General features: G+C 46.0%; 1 protein-coding gene across 2 annotated transcripts in view; it reads right to left on the bottom strand.

The window, feature by feature from the left end:
- Positions 1-22,187, bottom strand: part of LOC144784709 (ATP-dependent translocase ABCB1-like) — a 916,046-nt gene extending 893,859 nt beyond the window's left edge. The window contains exon 1 of one of the 2 annotated variants that reach the window (XM_078663661.1): positions 22,111-22,187. The gene's annotated coding sequence lies outside the window, so the exon portion shown is untranslated. Of the gene's footprint in view, positions 1-8,164; positions 8,258-22,110 lie in introns of those variants that run through there. The other variant, XM_078663660.1, reaches the window with a different exon arrangement.
- Positions 22,188-23,840: the final 1,653 nt, after the last annotated feature.

The raw sequence follows: 23,840 nt of genomic DNA on the forward strand, positions 1-23,840 counted from the left end.
AATTAGATAAGTCTGCTAAATCTAGAGCCTGTGTCCTCTCCACATCTAGACAGGATCTTCTAACAATAATGTCACAACTAGGTCTTGCAGATATTTGGAGGGAAAGGGCAGGGGATACGTTGGGGGTTTCTTTTTTAAACTTTAAATACAAACATGTGTCTAGGATAGACTATGCTTTTTTTAGTTATAGTCTGAAAAGTCTATTGATAGATATTTTCTATCTTCCCTCACACCTCTCCGATCATTCGGCCATCTCATTTATATTGAAACCAGGACACAGAGTCATACTTCTTGGTCATTTGACCGTATCATTCTTTTAGAAAATGAGGAGGTCAATTTTCTTCGATCAGAGACCCAGTATTTCTTGGAGGCAAACATAGACTCTACAGAAATCCACATTATGTGGGATGCCTTAAAAGCCCTCTGGAGGGGGTGTATTACGAGCAGAGCTTCTTATGGGAAAAAGAAATATAGGGAAAGTATTGAGAACTTGGAGGGGGAAATGAAAACTATCGAAAACATCTTGGGTGCCCAAACTAGATGAGGTGCAGACTACGAAAGACATGGGGTGTTAAAGTCACAATTAGAAAATATACTACAAGCTAGGGTCTCTAGAAGGTGGGAGGCGAGCAGAATTTCTCATTTTGAGTTTGGCGAGGCGGCTGGTAAAATCCTTGCTTGGAAAACTAAATCCGACCAAGCTCGAAATTACATCAGGGAGATTAGGGTGGCGGGAGAAGTTGCTCCCCGGATCACAAAGGACGAAATAGGAGGTGCTTTCCGGGATTTTTTTCAGGATATCTATAAGGAAGATTCCCACGAGGATATGCCAGGGAGGGAGGCCTGGTCAGACCAAATGTCTATACCAAAGCTATCACCAGGGCAAAGCAGGACGTTGGAGAGAGAGATCTCTGTTGAAGAGATCAGTAAGGTTTTGGGGCAAGTGAAGCGGGGGAAGGCAGCAGGCCCTGATGGGTTACCAGGGGAATTTTACAGGGCTCTCAATGAGGAGATTGCCCCGGTTATGGCTACCGTTTTCAATAACATCCTTTCGGAGGGTAGGGACCCTCCAAAGTCTTGGAACGATGCCACGGTGGTCCTAATACCTAAACCAGGGAAAGATCTGAAAGAATGTGGGTCATACCGCCTGATTTCGCTCCTCAACAGCGACTATAAAATCTTTGCTGCTATTATGGCAACTAGGTTGGGGAGGGTGACAAGCTCTATTATTCACGAAGACCAAAAGGGCTTTATTATGGGTAGACATTTGGCTGACCTCACGCAAGATCTGGTTGGGGTATTTGACATCGCTACCACCTTTTCTCTGCCTCTGGCTGCCTTTACGCTGGACGCGACTAAGGCCTTTGATAGGGTCAATTGGTCTTACTTGGCTGCAGTCATGAGGAAATTAAATTTTCCCGAAAACTTCTGCCGTATGATTTCACTCATATATAAGGCTCCGAAGGCAAGGCTTTATGTAAATACCTCCCTAACAGAGCGTTTTGAAATTTCAAGAGGTACAAGGCAGGGTTGCCCGCTTTCTCCCCTCCTTTTCAACCTCTATCTCGAGCCTTTTGCACAGATTCTTAGAGAGGAGGCTACTATACCATCATTTAGCTTTGGAGGGTGGGAAAAGCAGGTAGCCCTATATGCCGATGATATCCTCATTATGACATCTAATCTAGATCTGGCTCTTCCCTCAGTGATCAGGAGGGCTGAGGAGTTCGGTAAAATCTCCGGATACAATATAAACTCCGAAAAAACGGAAATTATGGCCTGGAACATCCCTAACACTCAGATGGAGGTAATGTCCTCTATGCGTTATCTTGGTATTAGAATAACCCAAGATATAAGTAAAATCGCCACTTACAATCTTGAGCGAGTACATAAGGAATGTCAGAAACAACTAAAGGCATGGATCCATCTCCCGCTATCTATCTTTAGGAGGTCAAACCTTCTAAAAATGTCTATCCTGCCTAAATATACTTTTTTGTTTAATTCTATCCCTATGGCCTTTGATGTCAAACAAATATCCAAATGTCAACAAAAAATTAACTCTTTTATTTGGAGGAATGGAGCCACGAGATTGGCTTGGAAAAAGCTGAGGAGAAGGAGAGAAAAAGGAGGGCTAACGTCACCAGACATCCAATATTACGCTTGGGCGTTCCAATTATCCGACTCGAGAATGCTCCTAAAAACACAAGTGGATAATCCCAGGGGGAGGATGTTTCGAGCTATGTTGGAGGGGTCCGATCTTCCATCTGACGGTTTTCTTTTCAAGTTTGGGGATCAGAAATGTAAAAAAAAAAATTTAAGATTCTTCATTCATTGGCCAGAAGTTGGTCCACAATCAGAAAATGAACAGGGCTGAGCTATTTTTCCAACTTAGCACCCATGTGGGACTCGCCAGGCACTTTTTGTGTCTTAAAGACAGATTAGCATGCCCAATAAAGGATGCTGGAATTATGAATTGGGGAGAGCTGATAGCACGTGGCTCAATAATACTTTGGGAGGCTTTGCGGGAGAAAGTTGGGCCAGGCTTATCTCGCTTCAACTACATGCAACTGACTAGCTGGGCTCAGACATTGACAAGGAAGGGAATCCCCCTAGTAATTTAGAAAATCTATTGGTGACAAGGCCGGGGGGGGGGGTAAGGAAGTCATATGTTGGTACTGGGCGATCCTGGAGGAGATAGATGATGACACCAATCTCCCTGAGGTGCTATGGGGTAGTAAGGTGGGTGAACAGTGCCAGCAGTTGTGGCTGAACTCTTTTAGCCTATTGTATAAAATTGTGAAGCCAGCTTGGCTGAAGCGAAACCATCTATATACTTAACATCGAGCATATCTGTCTCCCCAAAAGTTAGCCAAATTCCAGCAAGGGAAAAAATGCAATATATGTGATCTTGCCGAAGCCTCAGATGTGCATAAGTTTATAGAGTGCCCAGCCATTAGTCGTTTTTCGGAAGAGGTGATGGATGCCCTATCCTCTATTCTTAACACCACACTGAGTATTACTCTCCCTTTGATCACCTTTGGGATTGATGAAAACATCTTAGGACATGCTAGGTCCTTTCTTTTTTTTGCAATTCTAATGGCAAGGAGACAGATCTGTAGGGTTTGGGTGGATATAGCCCCTCCAACATATGCGGGATGGCTATCGTCCCTATATGAAGTTTCTAAAGTAGACTTGGCCAGACCCTGCAGTAGGAAAAAGGTTGCTTTTTGGGAGTGTTTGATACAATGGAGGTAGGATTCCGGATTTTTTTTCTTTCCCCCAGGTCCTATGATTATGCCATCTTCCCTGCTCCGTGGACTTATAGCAAGGGTCTTTTCCGAAATTCTGGTCCAACAGGCTGAAATACGCCTAGATGGAGGTCGCCCTCTTCGTGTGTGGTTTCTCCTTCTTCCGCCAATTTGTCATTCGTCTCTTGTGCAAGTGTCTGAGGCACACTACCAGATCTGGTGGGCTGGACAAGGTAGCACAATGTGGTGGTTGGCGGTTTTCTTTTTCACACACAGGGGTATCGGCAAATGAGGACAAAATAAAATACAAACTTTGCATACTTAAAGATGGTGCTGACCAGCTAGTTTCATCTAGCACTCTGTATTCCTTCTGCTATATTTTCAACTAAGGTATTTAATGAATTTAGAAAATGGAGCTCGCCGTCTTGAACAAGGTTGCTGGATGCAACAAAATGCATAGACGTGTCATTTCCTGAGCTTGAAAATAAAATTCTTGAAGTTTCACTGTGGAGTGCCAACATTGTTCTTCCATGAGAAACATTGTTTTGGGATCTAAACATTCATAATCTATAGTTGTAATCTTTTATAGTTTTAAAAAGAAGTCATTTTAAACTTAATAAAAAATAAATTAAACTTTACTCTTTAAAGTGTTAGTGTTAGAAATGGGGGTCTCTAGCTGGCATGTTGTTCAGTTGGTACCCTGTCGAAGTAGAGACCTTTCTTCCTAGTCAGGATAAGGGAGTTACACTTCTGAAACGAGCCCTGCTCACCCTCTTGATAGCTTGGCATGAGCAGTCAGGCTCATCTGAGGCAGTGAGTAAAGCCTCAGATGAGCATAAAAATAAGTTTAAAATAAGAAAAGGAATTTATGACATCAACACAGCGGGAAACAGTGTATCTGAAGTTAAGGGTTCTAGAGAGGTGGGGGAAATGTATGAGCATGCAGTGTTGACTGGCGAGACGTGAAAATTAAATACCCCTTTTCTCTGGAAGAAACAATCCTAGGTTGAAAGCCGAGACATTACCGCACAAAACAAATGGTAACAGTGAAAAACACTACAAAAGGACACCAGGCCAGTTTTAGAAAAATAGCCAATATCTACCTGTGAACAAGACTAAAATAATAAGAATTCAACATAAAGCTATTCAAAATATTCAAGACAAATATAGACTTTGAAAAACAGTTCCTTGAAGTCAATAGTTCTGTCCAGGGCTATCACAGCATTCTGGACAAGCAAGACTAACAGTTCTGGCGTCGTGGCCCTGCTACGATGTAGGGACGACCTGCAAAGAGTACCTTTAGAAATGCAGGGTGTCGAGGGCCTCACAATGAGCTCCAAAGGGCTGGCGTCGGCAGGCGTCTGTTCTGGAGCTTGGTGCAGGTGCCCCTCGGCCTTTGAAGTCCTGTGCGGTTAAAGTCAGGAGTGCTTTCAGGCGCTGTGGATGTGGTGTGAAGTGCAGTGGCAAGACAGCAGCTCAGAGACAGTTGTCCAGTGGCGTCGGTGAGACCAGGGCTGGGCTGGGGTGGGAAGTGGGATGGTGCTAATTGTGGTGTTTTCAGGTGACGGTGCAGGCCGCTGCGTCATGGTCGTTCAAGTGCGGTCATCGGCTGATGAACTGGAGTCAATGGTGCTGGGGTTAGTTGGCCCAGACTGCAGGGTGGGATGATGCTGTACGTTGTTCAACTTACGAGCGGTGCCCTCTAACCACAGTGCAGGCAGTAGCATTGATGTCAGCTTGGAGCATCATTGCCGGTGAGACCAGGGCTGCGGTGGAAGGGGGATGGTACTACATGTTCTCCACAAGTGGTGTCCACAGGTCACTGTGCAGGCAGTAGCATCAGTGACAGCATTGTTGGGGATTCCAGAGCTGCTGTGCGAAGCAGTACGGTGCTCCATGTACTCCACGAGCAGTGCCCACAGGTCATGGCGCAAGCAGCAGCTCAGTGGCAGCAGCAGTGGCGAGACTAGGGTTGCAGTGTTGATGCTTTTTCTTCTATTGCAGCACAAAACACACAGTTCCCAGTCCTGGTAGCAGATTAACTTGAAGTCTTTGTTGCTCCTGAGACTTATTGAACAGTTCTGCCTCAAGCCCTTGGAGAAATTCAGGGAAATAAGAAAGTCCAGTCCAGTCCTTTCACTGCCCAGGATAGAAGCAGCCACTGCTAGACAAAACAGCAAAGCACACAGCAAAGTGGTAGTCTCTCCTGACAGCTTCTCCAGCTCTTCTTCTTGGCTGGTTCCTTTGTGCATAAGAGTTCTAAAATCCTGGGATCTGAGCCCCAATATTTATACCATATTTCCCTTTGGAGTTATGTGGCTTTGGCACAAACAAAGTTCTCCTGGCACACAATCCAGTTCTGTCCGGCTCAGGCCAGGGTCACTACAGGAGGTGGAGACAGCATGGTGGAAGGCAGACACAGTCCATTCAGGTGCATGTAGCACCTCCTCCGACCCCCCCTAGATGCAGGACAGACCCATCAGCCTGGCCATGAGTCATCCAGGAAAGGCAGGAACCCCTCTGCCCCCTTTGTTTTCCCATCTAGTGTGACTGCACAAACCAGCCTCTGTCAGTTTAAAACCCAGACAGCTAATACATAAACAGGCAGAGGCACGTGGATGGTTTTACAAGGAAATATCCACTTTCTTAAAAGTGGTATTTCCAAACACACAATATAGAAATACTCTTTACTAAAAGTGTAGGCATACTAGGCACTGCTTTTCTATCTGCTTCCCCTGGCAAGCTGCAGGTGTAAATGTGTTAAAAAACAGCTTCAATTGTAATCCATAGGAGATATAGCCTTTCCACAGTGAAAAAAAAATGCTCAGTATTTCACCATCAGGACATGTAATAAACATCAGTGCATGTCCTACCTTTCCCTCTCACTGCAACCTGTCCACAGGGGTGCCATGGGCCTACCTAGGGTTTTTCATATGTGAGAAAAGGGAAGGTTAGGGATTGACAATTGGGCGCACATGTCAGTTGGACTATCCAGGAGAAACTGTGCACAGATACTGCAGTGGCAGGTCTGAGAACCCTTTGAAAGACTGCTGATGTGGGTGGCACAATCAGTGCTGCAGTCGCACCAGCAGCATTTGGTTTACAGGCCCTGGGCACACACAGTGCACTGTACTAGGGAGTTAGGAGAAAATCGAATAGGCCAATTATGGAAACCACAATCCATAAACATAATGTTCAGTAGGAGCATTTGCACTTTAGTTAAGATCAACAGATTTAAGGTGATCAGAAACACAAAGAAAAACAAAATCCAGAGTACTACAAAAACCAGGAGGTCAGAAGCAAAACAGAGAATCACGCCAAAAAATGCAAAGTCCAAAAGTTAGTGAGGGTAGGTCAATTTATTTTGAATGTATTGCTTAATCTTACCATTTACAAATTAAATTAATATTTATATTAATTTATTATTGAATGCAAATGTGATTTTGTGCCTTAATGTGCTGTCATGTTTTACGTTTTTGTTTCAGTGTAATATAAATGTCTTTCAAATTATTTAAAAAAATGTAAACTATAGAAATAATCTTTCACCAAAGGGAAAAGTTACTTGCAGCAACTTCATCTCATGTAAATTCTGTTGTAGTAGCTTCCCCTCTATATAAGAGGGGGTACAGACATGCATGTTTTACAACTAGGTATAAATCTCCACTCAGAAATGCTAAATAGCAAAAAAGTGGAGAGTTACACTTAAGTGTAGGAGTAGATCTACATGTGAGTAAATCTGTACATACATATTGCCTTTGTGATTCAGGCCCAAAATATTTAATTGACTTGGGGATGTGGTTCATTCTTTATTGTGACAGCCTTGCTTTCTCTGCTAATTTTGCTATTAAATATCCCAATTTCCGCCCTGCCCACGGCCTAACTTGGGAGGGAAGAGGACTGAAAGTTCCCTAGTGCCTTAAAACTAATCTTCATCAGCAGAAAAATCAGATCATGGTAAATATTCTCCCCATCAGAGTCGTTACCCAACAGAGTTCAGCTGTTTAATCAATGTGATTTTATTTACGACATTACCCTAAACGAGGCTTACCTTTGGGCATTCTGGTGTTGATTTCCTAAATAACTATTTACATTTAATAACGTTCTTGATAAACTACCCCTTCCAGATTTACATAGAACATGACATAGGCTACAGTAAATTATTACATACAATGCATTATTTAAGAGACACAACCCACACCACTTTATACATTGGTCTATTGTTGCAAGCCCAAAAATAGATGTAGGTAAAATATTCGAAGTGTGCATGCCACTTTCTAGTTGCTAAAAGTAAACGATATTTTAATCCATGCACAATAAATTGTATAAACATGATGGGTGTTTTTAAGGATAGGGTAGACTTTGAAATTATTACATAGAGAAGATTGTTGGTCCACATTTTCCACCTCCTATCTCAAAGTGAGAAGGAGCTGTTTATTCCAAGCGTGCATGTCCTGTAAGTGATGCACCTATAAGTTTTGTTAATATCTTGTAGCTTTAAGGAACATCTTAAATGCTTTATGATGAGGACATGAACCAAAAACAATATCAGCATTTTAAATGCATGAATCTACCAACTGAGGGTGGAATATAATTCTCCCATTTTTCAATCCGTTTTATCTGCATTCTTTAAAATAGCATAACTGTCCTCAATCGGGCTGCCGGAGGCACCTTTGAACTATTTTCCAAAGTGATCGAATTCTTCGCGTGCCTCCTGAATTTGCACGTTAACAGTGAGCAATGTGGATTTTCAGTAATGTAGCTTGTAGCCTGATAAAAAAGGGTAGATTTGCAGATACTTTGCTTTACTTTAGTTTGATCATCCGCCCAGAGAATCGCCACATAATGCCAGGTCATCACCATTCGGTAGCAAATAAATAAACAGGGAAACGGAGTTGCTGAAAATCATGCTCTCTTCTTACCAGTAGGCTGGACCGTCCAATCCCGTCCTCGTCTACTAAGAGTTTGCTCCAGCAAGCCCGCCTCGACTTGCCAGCCCAAGGGACAGTTTAAAGTGCCGCGACATGCATTTCAACCCGTGTTTTCATTGCACCTCCATGTGGACATCGACCGCATGGTGGAATACGTCATCGTTATGCTAGGGAAGCTTTTATTACTCACGTTTGCATCACATTGAATAACGAATTTGTCGATTTAGTTTAATTAATGCAGAATAAATCATAGGCGTGAAAGAATTGCTGTAAAGCAGGCGGACTCATTAGGTTTTGGGCAACAAAGATTTCATCATAGTCCTGTGGCGTCTGGGTGTGGCTGACCCAAGAGCTCTCGGAGTATCAGGTTCACATATTTCTACCGGTTTCTAATAATAGCTCTTACCTTGCAGTGCATCTTGACAGCCAATACGAGCAGGCCCTGTATTTGCAGTGCACCTTCTCACAGACCAATTTTCTCTGTCATTCCTCCGTATAATTTTGTTTGATCAACACAACATTCTCAGTATTTATTATTGCGACCAGGGCACAAGTCCTAAAACAAGCACTGGCGTTGCCAATAGGTCTCGCAGTAGGAAAGTTGGAGCTATTGGTTTTGTAAATGACATTTTATATTTATGTTTTGTGATTTACAATGCCAATACTTTTAACTTTAGCAAATGTAACACTTATAGCATTTGTAATGCCACATCTTTTGTATTTACGTGACTTAGATGTATATATCTTACTAATATAAATGTTTTTTTTTGTTAATTAATTAATATTGAAATAAAAGTTATTTATTATGTATAATGGCAATATTGTAAACTTTCCTAAATACCTTTTGTGAATATTATGTTCAGTGTTTTTTTTGATGAAGAATATCTAAGATTAGAAGTGAAATCTTACATTTTTTTGAGTGATGCTGTGGCGTTCAGTGATGAAGTGTTAGCGCATAGTGATGTTGTGGTGCCTTTGAGTGATGCTGTGGTGCCTTTGAGTGATGCTGTGGTGTTGCGATATATAGATCGAGTGCTAAAGATATATTCAAGGCGATACATAGATAAATAGAGTGACTGCGATAGATAGAGTGAGGGCGATAGATAGATAGAATGAGGTAGATGAGCACAGGAGAAGAGAAGAGAACAGGGAGTTAAAGAAGGAAGTGCGGTTGAATAGAGCAGCATATCATCACAGGAGAATAGAACATGGAGTTAAAGAAGGAAGCGGGGTGGAAGAGAGCAGCAGATCAGCATAGTGAGAAAAAAAGAGGAAAGGGAGTTAGAGAAGGAGGTGGGGTGGAAGCGAGCAGCAGATCAGCACAGGAGAAGAGAAGAGAACAGGGAGCTAGAGAAGAATGCGGGTGGAAGAGAGCAGCAGATCAGCTAGGGAGAAGAGAAGAGAAAAGGGAGTTCAAGAAGGAGGTGTGGTTGATGAGAGCTGCAGATTAGCACAGGCTGTGTGTAGTGTAAGTGAGGGCTGTGTGCACTGCGAGTGAGGCCTTTGTGCAGTGTGAGTGAGGGCTGTGTGCACTGTGAGTTAGGGCTGTGTGCACTAAGTGTGTACTGTATGCCCTGAGTGAGGCATGTGTGCAGTGCGAGTGAGGCCTTTGTGCAGTGCGAGTGAGGAATGTGTGCACTGTGAGTTAGGGCTGTGTGCACTGAGTGACGGCTGTATGCACTGAGTGAGGCCTGTATGCAGTGCGATCGAAGACTTTGTGCAGTGTGAGTGAGGGCTGTGTGCACTGAGTGAGGCCTGTGTGCAGTGTGAGTGAGGGCTGTGTAGAGTTCCCCAATATTTGCAATTTGTGTTCACTATTGAGGTTTGCAAAACATGGCGATAAAAAGTGTGAGTAAGTGTTAAAGGAGCACTCGCACCACAAATATACAAATACAAAATTGTTTCGCGTAATCCTAGTACTCATTTTTGTGTCATACTAAATGTGGTATTTTTCTTAATTCGCACACTTAAAATTTCTAGGCATTTACACTGTTGCTGTGTGTGCATAGCCTAAGCAGGCACGGACGGCTGGTGTTATGCGTGTCTGGTGTGTAACTTTGCACTATCAAACGTAAGAATAAAAAAATAGCATTTTACCTGCATGTAATAGTTTGTGTAAAAAAACGTGGTGGTTTTCACAGTGTTTCTAAAGTTGGTTCACTTGTATTTTAGGGTATTTGGTGAGAAGGCGAGTTTCGTTCCCTTTAGTTTATATTTGAATTTCACAGCGGATGGCCGCCAACAGATTAGAATCTTTACGACTGAGATTAAAGCACTCCAGTCTCCTGGGGTGGTTAGGCCCCAGACGTTGTTTTGTTGCTCTCGCCCCCTCCCCAAAACAAAAAAAATGGCCACCACTATAGCAGACTTACTATGTTACTCTTTGTTTCAAATGTTAAGAATTCCAAAGTACTAAAAAGCATTCCGCAAATGAGATGTTTAGCAGAACATGTTGCACAAATGCTAAGTAACGTAAAGGTTTAGTTAAAATAAGATAATTCGTAAAATATGTTTTTGTTTTTCATCAAATTCAAAAGCAGTTATTTGTGGTTTGGGCTGGTGGTGAGTTTGGCTGTGTTGGTACTGTTGTTGTGCTTACTAGTGTTAAGTAATAAGGTTGTGTTGCAGAGGCCAGAGTGAGTAAGTCTTCTGTCACTTTAAAATTAAGAAATAGAACGCAAGTTATGTAGCAAGTCTGTGGCCTCACTTGAGTTTCGAGAAAAAAAAAGGAGAGCGTAGAGCGCGCATGAGAGGGAGGGGGTGTGGGGAATAGAAGAACGTGCAGCTGGATGTGAGAGAGGCAGTGGTCTCCATTTTCGCACCACATTTACATTTCACAGCGGATGTCCGACAACAGATTAGAATCTTTACAACTGAGATTAACCAACTGCAGTATCCTTGTATTTTTACCCTAAGTAAGTATCTACTAAAAATTGCAAAAAAGAGATATTCTCCATGTTTTAGAATTGTTAGATAATGTAAAGTATTGGAAAACAAAGGAAATTCGTAAAAAATGTGTCTTTTGGTGCTTTGCTAATTTTACCATACTTAATTACTACAGCTGAATGTTGTTGTGCTAGAGAAGGGGGGGGAAACGGGCAGATGAATGAGAGAGAAGTGCGTGTGCGTGTTGCCGCGAGTTGAAAGGCAGGAAGTGGTATGCTTGGAAAGAGTGCACGTCTGAATGTTTTCGTGCTACAGAGGAAGGGGGCGGGTTTAGGAAAAGGCGCGCGCTGGACCTTAGAGAGGGTAGAAGGAAGAAGCAGATGGTGTGCGTGAATGTGAAAGAGTCTGGGGACTGTTGGTTGTGTTTTAAAATGTTTTGAGAGAAAAGCGGGCATAAAAGTAGAAGGGGGGTGGGAGAACGTGCAGATGAATGAGAGAGAAGCTATGGTGTGCGTGTTGCCGTGCGTGAATGGGAGAGAGTCTGGGAGGGGGGGAGAACGTGCAGATGAATGAGAGAGAAGCTATGGTGTGCGTGTTGCCGTGCGTGAATGGAAGAGAGACTGGGAGTGTGGGGGGGTGGGAGAGAGAGTCTGTGGGCTGTTTGAGTTTGGTGTGCGTGTTTCCGCGAGTGAAAGGCAGGAACGTGCAGATGAATGAATGAGAGAGAATCTATGGTGTGCGTGTTGCCGTGCGTGAATAGGAGAGAGTCTGGGAGGGGGGGGTGGGAGAGAGTCTGTGGGCTGTTTGTGTTTGGTGTGCGTGTTGCCGCGAGTTAAAGGCAGGGGGGGTATTCTTGGAAAGAGTGCACGTCTGAATGTTGTCGACGTGTGCGTGTTGCCGTGCGTGAATGGGAGAGAGTCTGTGGGCTGTTTGTGTTTAGTGTGCGTGTTTCCGCGAGTTAAAGGCAGTGGGGGGTATGCTTGGAAAGAGTGCACGTCTGAATGCTGTCGACGTGTGCGTGTTGCCGTGCATGAATGGGAGAGAGTCTGTGGGCTGTTTGTGTTTAGTGTGCGTGTTTCCGTGAGTGAAAAGCAGGGGGGTATGCTTGGAAAGAGTGCACGTCTAAATGTTGTCGACGTGTGCGTGTTGCCATGCGTGAATGGGAGAGAGTCTGTGGGCTGTTTGTGTTTAGTGTGCGTGTTTCCGCGAGTTAAAGGCAGGGGGGGTATGCTTGGAAAGAGTGCACATCTGAATGTTGTCGACATGTGCGTGTTGCCGTGCGTGATTGGGAGAGAGTCTGTGGGCTGTTTGTGTTTAGTGTGCGTGTTTCCGCGAGTTAAAGGCAGCTGGGGTATGCTTGGAAAGAGTGCACGTCTGAATGTTGTCGACGTGTGCGTGTTGCCGTGCGTGAATGGGAGAGAGTCTGTGGGCTGTTTGTGTTTAGTGTGCGTGTTTCCGTGAGTTAAAGGCAGGGGGGGATATGCTTGGAAAGAGTGCACGTCTGAATTTTGTCGACGTGTGTGTGTTGCCGTGCATGAATAATTTTTGCAGTTGTGCCGGTCACAGTCTATTACCTGTCTTGGTGCTAGTTATCCTCAGACCTCTGTCCTTGAATAACTGCATGGATTGGTGTTCCTTGTTACTTCTGTCCCAAAATGATGATTTATTTGCAGACACAAAAGGGTGTTTTAACTCCTCTGACCAAAAATACATTGACTTAGGGATCTGGTTCATTCTTTATTGTGACAGCCTTGCTTTCTCTGCTAATTTTGCTATTAAATTTCCCAATTTCCACACTGCCCACGGACTAACTTGGGAGGGAAGAAGACTGATAGTTCCCCAGTGCCTTAGAACTTATCTTCCTCAGCAGAACAATCAGATCATGGTATATATTCTCCCCATCAGAGTCATAACCCAGTATTAGCACAGAGTTCAGCTGTTTAACCAATGTGATTTTATTACCCACATTACCCTAAACAAGGCTTACTTTTAGGCATTCTGGTATCAACTTCCTTGAAGAACTTTTTACATTTAATAACGTCCTTGATAAACTACCCCTTCCAAATTTACTTAGAAAATGACATAGGCTACAGTCAATTATTACATACAATGCATTATTTAAGAGACACAACCCACACTACTTTATACATTGGTCTAATGTTGGAAGCCCAAAAATAGATGTAGGTAAAATATTCGAAGTGTGCATGCCATTTTCTAGTTCCTAAAAGTAAGCGATATTTTAATCAATGCACAATAAATTGTATAAACATGATGGGTCTTTTAAGGATAGGGTAGGCTTTGCAAATATTGCATTGAGAAGAGTGTTGGTCCAAATTTTCCACCTCCTATCTCAAAGTGAGAAGCAGCTGTTCATTCCAAGCGTGCATGTCCTGTAAGTGATGCACCTATGAGTTTTGTTAATATCTTGTAGCTTTAAGGAACATCTTAAATGTTTTATGATAAGGACAGTTCTTGAAAATTGAACCAAAAACAATATCAGCATTTTAAATGCATGAATCTACCAACTGAGGGTGGAATATAATTCTCCCCTTTTTCAATCCGTTTTATCAGCATTCTTTAAAATAGCATAACTGTCCTCAATCGGTCTGCCGGAGGCACCTTTGAACTATTTTCCAAAGTGATCGAATTCTTCGCTTGCCTCCTGAATTTGCACGTTAACAGTGAGTAATGTGGATTTTCAGTAATGTAGCTTGTAGCCTGATAAAAAAAAGGTCGATTTGCAGATACTTTCATTTATTTTAGTATGATCACCCGCCCAGAGAATCACCGCATCATGCCAGGTCATGTCCATTCGGTAGCAAAGGGGGGCTTGGGGGAGGGAGCCGACCGCCGGGAGGTCTCCTCCCCCGGGCGGTTTGGGAGAGCTGAGAGGGGTGCCCCTTTAAGAGGGACAGAAGTTTCTGGAATTGGGCTGGTCCAGTAGGACCAGAATAGCCCAAATTATAAACCCCCCGCCCACTGCCTACCAGCCACCATTTTAGGTTTGGTGACCTGGTGGCTAGGTGGGCTCATAGCTTTTTTGTTCTTTCAGCATTCTGTAGTGAGTAGTGTGAGGTATTTAGGTGCTTTGTTCACTCTTGTCTGGTTTGCTGTGGCGCTTTATTGACGTGATGGAGGATTACCGAGTTTTGGAGGCCATGCGACTGCTGTCGGAAGCAGGTCGCATGGACTTGTTGGTGGGAGGGGGGCCGGCGCGCCCCCAGCGCCAGGCCTCCGCCGGCGTGTCCGCCGCAGTTATGGCTTGTTCTTCGCCTAAAAAGAGGCGTTCTGTTCAGGTAAGTGAAAGGGGCCGGTCCCGTTCGAGGAAACCGGCCCCTTCTTCACAGGCGCGCGTGGCGGCGGGGGAGGGGGGAGCGCCGGTAATTTTGGGCGCTCCCGTAGTCGTGGGTGCTGGCGCGGGACAGGCCCCTTTTTCAGTTACGGAGTCCCGGGGTGGGGCGGGAGGCGCTCCGGCGGCAGGGCAGTCGGCTTGTATGCAGCTGGGTCAGGCGTATGGAGCGCAATTGACTGATTCGGCGGGGCGGGCAGGGAAAGGTTTGGTGGCAGAAGCGCCCGCTCCCGCTCCGATGGTCCCGGCCAAGCGGGGGAGGGGGGGACGGAGAGGGAGTAAGAAGCGCTCCGCTTCTGACCCCATGGGGGAGCGCCGTGTGGAGCCTGCGTTCGTCAGGTCTGCGCGTGGTGCGCGCAGGGGCTCGCTTCACTTGATTGATTGGCAGGGGGCAGAGCAGCAGCACGATATGCCGGAATTGAATATTGCACAGCATTTTGTAAATGAGACACAGATGATGGTTGACCCACGCGCTGGTATGTTGTTAACCCCTTCACTCCTTACTGTCTCAGGAATGGATGTGCCTGATGGTAGGGCTTCTAGCCAGCTTGTTACAGGTGGATTGGTCAGGCAGGCTGCTATGGAGCCTCATGCTGGCCAGGTTGTTTTTGCACAGGATGTTGGTACTGTCCGTGGGGATGGGGACAGTAATGTGGGCAGCCCGTTATTGTTCTCTACCCCTGGTTCTTATGTGGGTTCTGCTATGTCTGTTGGAGGGGGATCCAGAGGAGAGGGTGAGTGGGCCCAGATGGGCGAAAGTAGTTCCATGTATGGTGAGGTTTTGGGCAAGGACACGGTCAGGTCAGGGGCTGTTGTGTTTCCTGGTTTTCAGGAGGGGAGTGTCCATTTGCGGAGGGATGACAGGAGATTTTCACAGGGGGGTCAGGGAGCTTTTTATGGGGAGAGTCGGGGGTCTGCACCTGTGCAGGGCACAGGTTTAGGGGGATTGGGTGGGGCTGTAGGGGATGATTTTGTGGGGTTGGCTCACCCTGGTGTGCGGTTTACAGGGGCTGGGGGTTTCTCAAGTACGTTGTTGGAGCGTGAGGGGTTTTCCAGGCAGGTGAGTGGAGAGTCTGTACATGGGGATGCTGGAGGTCCTTATCTTATGTTCGGTTCTCCTGGATGGGAGCATTTTGGTACAGCAGGTTTGGCGCAGCGTGGTTTTCACAGGGATATTGGGGGCCATGCGAGGGGTGCGGGGGTACCTTTGCAGACCTCTTCTTCTGTGGCGGCGGGCGCTAACTTGGATGTCAGTGATGAGGAGGAGATGATAGGCGACTCTCCGGTTAGGGGAGTGCCATTGAAGGGTTGCATTAGGGGACGTTCTTTGGAGAGGTGTCAGGGGTCGCTTGTTGATGCTAATTTGCGGAGGTCAAGGTCTGTTTCGAGTGTTGCCTTTAGGGACCCTAGCACACCAGTCCAAACTTTTTCTTTTCAGGATAGGAATAGGTGTGGAGGTCCAGACTTGGCAGGGCGCGGTCCAGTCCCATCACGCCAAGGGGAAGTGAGGAGAGTGCCTAGCGCGGCCCTCTCTGTTCCAACGAGGGATCCCGCCGCGGCCAGCACACGAGGGTCTGGCGTGACCCCGCTGGCCCCAACGAGTAGCAGGTATAGGTGGCAGGCCTTGCCGGCGGCTAAGGAGCTACAGAGTCAACGCACAGGGAGGTACGGGCGTGTACAGCCTGCTCCCCTTCCTGGAGTTTCAAAATCATTTAAATGTACAGTGGTTGATACCGGGTTGGGTAAGACCCGTGAGGATTTGTTGCACACTAGTGCCGATTCAGTAGTGTTGGACTACGACGAAGAGAGTCCCGAAGAAGGTGAAGTGCGGGATCAGGAAAGGGGGGTGCCCTCTCATGTTTCTTCTAGTGTGTTACAGGCTCCAGTGGTCCAAAGTCAAGTGCAAGGGAGAAGAGAGCACGGCCCATCGAGTAGGGCGCCTCGCCGACCGGATGCATTGACCTCGGAGACACGGGCGGAGCCATCGAGAGTGGTCTCTCTTTTGCCAGGTGAGCAATCAGCCACACAGGCCAAACCTAAGATGGTGTCTGTGGGTACTGGTGGTGAAACTGAAGTGATTAGTAGTGATGGCCGTTTGGTCAAAGGTCGATATGTAAAAGACACAGCAGTTGGTACAGATGATGTGGTAGACATTCAGAACACAGTGGTAGGTCATGTTATGGCTGGTGCTTCCAGCAAGGTTAAAGAGCCTGTGGCCAGTAAAGAACTTAAAATCAAAAAACTGCCTTACATGGGGGTTACGAAACCATTAGGTGCTCATCTCATGTTAAGCACCAAGGAACGGATTTGGAATGGTGAGTATGTGGAACTACTGAAGCTACTCCACAGAGAAGTCAGGTCCAAAGAGGGGTCTAAGGAGGAGGAGTTTGAGCTGGCAAAACGCCCCAGAGTGCCTTTAACTATTGAAAACTGGACAGCTGCGTTTTTAATTTATGCCAGTGTATATTGCGAAAAGTTCCCTGAGCGCAGCGTGTCCCTTTTTAAATACATGGACGTCATTCGCAAGGCCCAGATCACCGGGGGTGGTTTTGCTTGGTCTCAATATGATGAGGAATTTCGGGCCAGGATGGCTTGGGACCCGGAAGCTAAGTGGGGGGAGATAGATAATGACTTGTGGCAACACACAATGGGGTCAGCGTCAGGGGGGAAAACCATTTTCACGGCAAGTGGTTTGCCGTTAGTTTATCGGCCCTTTCAGGGGAAGCCCCCCCGGGGAGGGGTGGGGGCCACTGCAACCTTGTACTCAGGGTCTGGTTTCTGTTGGGAATTTAATAGGGGCTCCTGTACCAGGGAGTATTGTAAATTTAAACATGAATGCTCAGGCTGTGGTAAGAAACACCCGTTGTCCAAGTGTTGGAACAATCAGCCATCGGACGGTACACAGGGAAAGCAAACAGTTTCAGGAACATCAAATACGGCTTCACAGTTTTCAGGAGGAAGGGGATACAGAGGTGCTAAGGGTGCTGGGTCCAAGGGCTCGTACGCCAGTTAATTTAGAAAGGCTGCGCATTGCCCTCCATGGTTTTGAAGATCAGTCAGCAAAAGTTACACTGTTGGAAGGTTTTCAGTTTGGGTTCCGACTCGGTTACTTAGGTGCTAGGGACCGGAGGTGGTCTGCCAATTTAAAATCAGCTTCTGAACATGCCACAGTGGTACAAGACAAGCTTAATAAGGAGGTACATGAAGGGAGGATGGCTGGCCCGTTTCACGATTGGCCGATCCATAACTTGATTGTTTCACCGGTGGGAGTTGTCCCGAAGAAAGAACCGGGACAGTTTCGCCTGATTCAACATTTGTCATGGCCTGAAGGGTCGTCTGTTAATGATTTCATTGACCCAGAGGCAGTGTCTGTCTCTTACTCTTCGGTTGACGTGGCCATGTCACTTGTTGTGACAGCGGGCGCAGCCGCTGAGATGGCTAAGTGTGACATCAAGTCTGCTTTTCGGCTATTGCCTGTCCACCCGGACGATTGGAGCCTTTTAGGTATTCAGTTCAATGGTAAGTGGTACGTGGACAAGGCTCTGCCGATGGGCTGCTCTATATCATGTGCCTTGTTTGAGTGTTTTAGTACTTTTCTGCAATGGTATTTTTCCCATCAGTCCGGTCATACCCTGGTAACACACTATCTCGATGATTTTTTCTTTGTTGGATCCCCGGGCTCCGCGGAGTGCCAGAAGGCTCTGGACACATTCCAAGGGCTCATGGAGGATTTGGGAGTTCCTTTGGCTCCCGAGAAAACAATGGGCCCTGCCACTGTCCTATCCTTTTTGGGTATTGAAATAGACTCTGTGAGTATGTCTGCTCGACTGCCGGAGGACAAAAGGGTCAACATGATTGAATTACTGGATGTGATGTTGTCAAAGAGAAAAGTGTTGGTGAAAGAGATTCAAGTACTTTTGGGTCATTTGAATTTTGCCTGCAGAGTGGTGAGAGCGGGCAGGACCTTTTGTAGGAGACTGGGCAGGGCTTTGGCAGGTCATCATTTGCCCCACCATCGAGTTCGTCTGTCTGCTGGTGTTAAGGAGGATTTGAGAATGTGGAAGTTTTTTCTGAACTCCTTCAATGGTGTCCCCTTGGTCAGAGAGGTTGACTTTCAGTGGGATGTACAAATGTTTTCGGATGCTGCTGGCAGTGATGGTTTTGGGCTCTTTTGGAATGGCAAATGGTGTGCAGAACGTTGGCCCGATGAATGGTTGAATGGAGGTCGCAGCATCACTTTCCTGGAACTGTTCCCCTTATTGGTCGCCTTGACACTGTGGGGGGAGGAATTGGCGCACAGGAAAGTGCTGTTTCGTGTGGATAACATGGCGGTGGTGGAGATAGTGAATCGCCAATCGGCCAGGGACGGACAAGTGTTGAAACTTATGAGAGTTTTTGTTCTTGGTTGTTTGAAACACGATATTCATTTTCGTGCGTTGCACATTCCTGGTGTGGACAATGACATTGCGGATGCTCTGTCTCGTTCACAGTGGGAGAGATTCCGTGGTCTGGCGAGGGATGCGGACAGATCCCCGACTCCGATGCCGAGTCATCTGTGGCACGTCGGCGAGGTAGGGTCGTTCAATTGGTGGTAGGTTCTCTGTCTGTGTCCACGCGTTCTGCGTATTCCCTTGCGTGGAAGGAATTTCTGGAATCTGGTGCTGTCAGAAGGGAGGATCTGTCGAGTAGGTCGGATGATGTGGTCAACTTTATACTGGACCTCATGGATAAGGGTTTGACCAAAGTAACCATTGCTGGGAAACTGGCGGGGATTGCTTTCATGGGGAAGCTGTGGTTGGGCTATCCTCCATCTGCGGGGGAAATTGGTAGAAGGATGCTTGAGGGCTGGGCCAGGGAGCAAGGGCACATTGGTAGATCCAGAGCCCCTATATCTTGGCAAGTTCTTGCCAGGTTAATTACGGTTTTGCCTTTAGTTTGTTCAGATGATTTTGAGGCATGTCTTTTCTCTATGTTGATGGCTTTCATGTTTTTTGGTGCTTTCAGGGTATCTGAGTTGTTGGGTTCAAAGTATAAGTGTGGATTGTTTTGGAAGGACGTTTTTTGTTATGATGAGGGAGTTCATGTATGGTTGGCCAGTTCTAAAACGGATCAGACGGGTAAGGGGAAAGGTGTATGGATACAGGCATGTGCTCCGAAGCTTACTTGCCCTCTACTGCTTGCGCGGCGCTGGCGTTCCTTGTGTGGGGGTGGCGATGAAGTCCTGGTTTTCCAACATATCAATGGCACCCCTGTAACACCTTATCAATTACGTATGGTTTTGCGCAAAGCGCTACAGCACATAGGTCTCGATGGCAACATTTATGGTACTCACTCTTTCAGAATAGGTGCTGCCACTGAAGCTTTTCACAGAAATTGGTCTGAAAGGGATATTAAGCGATTGGGGCGCTGGTCTTCTAACTGTTTCCAGCGTTACGTGAGGAGCTCGGCGGAGGAGGCGCATGCGTCATCCTCCTTCACAGGATTCTAACTCTCTTTTCTTTTTCAGGATCCGTTGCTGGGCCTCGCTCCTCGGTGGTAACGGTCTGGATAGTGGGGCATTCATTTGTCAAGTGGGCCAGAGTCCAGGCGGCGAGGAGTTACTTTGGAGATCTACTTGGTTTCAATGATCGAATGTTTAACGTTCTTTGGAAGGGTAAAGGTGGGATGCTCTGGAGAGAGTTGATCCCTTGTTTGAATAACAACATGGTGGGCGGTGTCTGCCCGGATATTTTAGTCATTCATTTGGGAGAAAATGACCTATGTGCAACGAAAGGTGTAGTCTTGCTGCGAGCTATGAAACGAGATTTAGGCCTCATTAAGGAACGATGGGCTGGGTGTCATGTTTTTTGGACAGAGTTAATTCCTCGCAGGATATGGAGGGGAGCGGTGAATCCCAGGGCTGTCGATCGGGCTAGGAAGAAAGTGAATGCAGAGGTGTCTCGTTGCTGTAGGAGCCTTGGTTTCAGTAGGATTTCACACAGGGACATTAAGTTTGAGGCTGTCGAGTTCTTTAGGGATGATGGAGTTCATTTGTCCCGTGTGGGCATGGAACTTTACTTGTTGGAGATTCGCGAGGTTTTAGCCCGGGCATTGGCCATGCAGCGCTGATTTTCTCCTTTGTCTTTCGCTTTGCGGTTGGGGGGCAGAAAGGGAGGCGTTGTTTCCCCCGCCTACCTTTCTGGGTGGCGGTGTTTTTGGCTATCATTACGGTTTTTAGGCAGATTGCTGGTTGGGTATTAGTTCAAGTATTTCTTTGACAAGTGCTGGGGTATGTTGGTCATGGTTTGACCGTTCAGTTTTGTGAGGGGGGGTTATCTGCAGGAGTGCAGGGTCAGGCAGGGTTTATGGTTATGGAGGACCTGACCGTTGTTATTGCAATTGTGGTTGGACGAATAAAGTTTTAACGATGACGTATGTTTGTTTAATGACGAAATGTTTTATTGATGAGGTAATTTTATTGATGACGTTATGTATAATGCTGTTATATTGTTATTGATGTATTGTTGGGAGCGGGAGGGCTCAAATGTTTTAGGGGTGGGGGAGGGTTCGGGGGGCTGAGTTTGTAGTTATTTATTTATTTAGTGAGGTTTAGTTTTGTAAGGCGTTGCCAAGGTTTGTGTTTTGTAATGTGCACCTGTGTCTTAATAAAGCGGCCTTTTACACACACAAACAACTTTTGGTCTACTTTTCTCCCACCCCTCGCCCTCTCTCCCAAGGGGGGCTTGGGGGAGGGAGCCGACCGCCGGGAGGTCTCCTCCCCCGGGCGGTTTGGGAGAGCTGAGAGGGGTGCCCCTTTAAGAGGGACAGAAGTTTCTGGAATTGGGCTGGTCCAGTAGGACCAGAATAGCCCAAATTATAAACCCCCCGCCCACTGCCTACCAGCCACCATTTTAGGTTTGGTGACCTGGTGGCTAGGTGGGCTCATAGCTTTTTTGTCCCTCCCTCCCTCCCTCAATTTTTCGTTTTCAATGCTCCTGTTTTCCCCTCTCTGCTCAGTTTTTTCCCCTTTTTTGGGGGTTTTTGCCCCCATTTTCTTTTTTGAGTAAAAGGCTGTTTTTGTGGGCTACCGGTGTGCAGGGGTTGTTTTTATTGTATTTGTATCCGTCGCTAGACACAGGTGCTGTGCGGTGTTTTTGGCTATCATTACGGTTTTTAGGCAGATTGCTGGTTGGGTATTAGTTCAAGTATTTCTTTGACAAGTGCTGGGGTATGTTGGTCATGGTTTGACCGTTCAGTTTTGTGAGGGGGGGTTATCTGCAGGAGTGCAGGGTCAGGCAGGGTTTATGGTTATGGAGGACCTGACCGTTGTTATTGCAATTGTGGTTGGACGAATAAAGTTTTAACGATGACGTATGTTTGTTTAATGACGAAATGTTTTATTGATGAGGTAATTTTATTGATGACGTTATGTATAATGCTGTTATATTGTTATTGATGTATTGTTGGGAGCGGGAGGGCTCAAATGTTTTAGGGGTGGGGGAGGGTTCGGGGGGCTGAGTTTGTAGTTATTTATTTATTTAGTGAGGTTTAGTTTTGTAAGGCGTTGCCAAGGTTTGTGTTTTGTAATGTGCACCTGTGTCTTAATAAAGCGGCCTTTTACACACACAAACAACTTTTGGTCTACTTTTCTCCCACCCCTCGCCCTCTCTCCCAATAAGTAAACAGGGAAACGGAGTTGCTGAAAATCATGCTCTCTTCTTACCAGTAGGCTGGACCGTCCAAGCCCGTCCTCGTCTACTAAGAGTTTGCTTCAGCAAGCCCGCCTCGACTTGCCAGCCCAAGGGACAGTTTAAAGTGCCGCAACATGCATTTCAACCCGTGTTTTTCATTGCACCTCCATGTGGACATCGAACGCATGGTGGAATACGTCATCGTTATGCTAGGGAAGCTTTTATTACTCGCGTTTGCATCACATTGAATAACGAATATGTCGATTTAGTTTAATTAATGCAGAATAAATCATAGGCGTGAAAGAATTGCTGTAAAGCAGGCGGAATCATTAGGTTTTTGGCAACAAAGATTTCATCATAGTCCTGTGGCGTCTGGGTGTGGCTGACCCAAGAGCTCTCGGAGTATCAGGTTCACATATTTCTACCGGTTTCTAATAATAGCTCTTACCTTGCAGTGCATCTTGACAGCCAATACGAGCAGGCCCTGTATTTGCAGTGCACCTTCTCACAGACCAATTGTGTCTGTCATTCCTCCGTATAATTGTGTTTAATGATCAACACAACATTCTCAGTATTTATCATTGCGACCAGGGCACAAGTCCTAAAAGAAGAAGTGGGGGGACTAACCTAGTTAATCAGTATGCAAGTGGCATCGCAGCCCGTGGCATCGCAGCGTTTGACATCACAGCGCGTGACATCACATGAACTGGCATCACAAGAAGTGAGATCAGATCTTAAGCCCTCACATATATGTTTAGCAGGTGTATCATGAGTACATTTGAGCACATTTCGAGTATACTTGCAAACCCTCCCGATTTAGGCAGAAGATTCACACTTGTGAACGCTACACATAAAACAGTGTTCCCTTTTGTCAGCGTTAAGCTTTCTATAGCCATCGTGCTTTAAAAGAAATAGTGATATTTAAATTATTACAACGCCTCCTCAAGGGTAATAAACATACATAAATGCAGTTTATTTTGTGCAAATACTGAGAAAGATCAACACATCTGACGTTCTAACAATGCATGCATATGTCCTAAACAGAGCCTGAACAAATTGAAAAGATGCCTCTCCTAAGTTTGTGTGAAGTGCTTACAAGGTTTCCCCTCTGCTGTTTCCCCTTTCCTGCATTTGCATCGGGTGTGAAGCTCCTGCTGCTGCCAGCCAGGAAACTCCAACAAAAGGAGGCTTGATGACCCCTGAGACTCGGCCTTTGTTATGGCCAAGTATCCCAGCAGGAGTCAGAAATAAGAGAGCCCCGCCCCCACCTGCACGTTGTTGTGATCAAAAGCAAAGAACAACGTGCAGGCGCTGCTGAAAGTGTCCCGGTGTTTGGAAATTACACTGGGACAAATTCAGTATCTTTTTTAGTGGGGCCCAACTTCTTGGCAGGTTGGACGGCATCCACCTTCTGAAAGAAGTGGGGGGACGCCGTCCACCCGCGTGGACCCCAGACTCGTGCCCTGATTGCGACCTAGTAGGCGAAAGAAACAGTTGGTTGACTGGGCTGTAAGCACTGATCATGCAGCAACCACAATCCTTATCAGGGTAAGGCACAAGCAAACCCCAAATTAACCTGTACGCACTTCTTGGTAGCTTGGCATAGAGCAGTCAGGCTTAACTTAGAGCCAATGTGCACAGTATTTGTGCCACAATTCAAACAGTAAGTAATGAAAACACGCCACCAAAGGATCCCACAACAGATTTAGAAAAATAGTGTTATAAAAAAAATCCAATTAGTAGAACAGGAGATTTTGAATTT

The sequence above is a fragment of the Lissotriton helveticus genome, chromosome 10 (genome assembly GCF_964261635.1).
Source record: "Lissotriton helveticus chromosome 10, aLisHel1.1, whole genome shotgun sequence".
Lineage (NCBI taxonomy): Eukaryota > Metazoa > Chordata > Amphibia > Caudata > Salamandridae > Lissotriton > Lissotriton helveticus.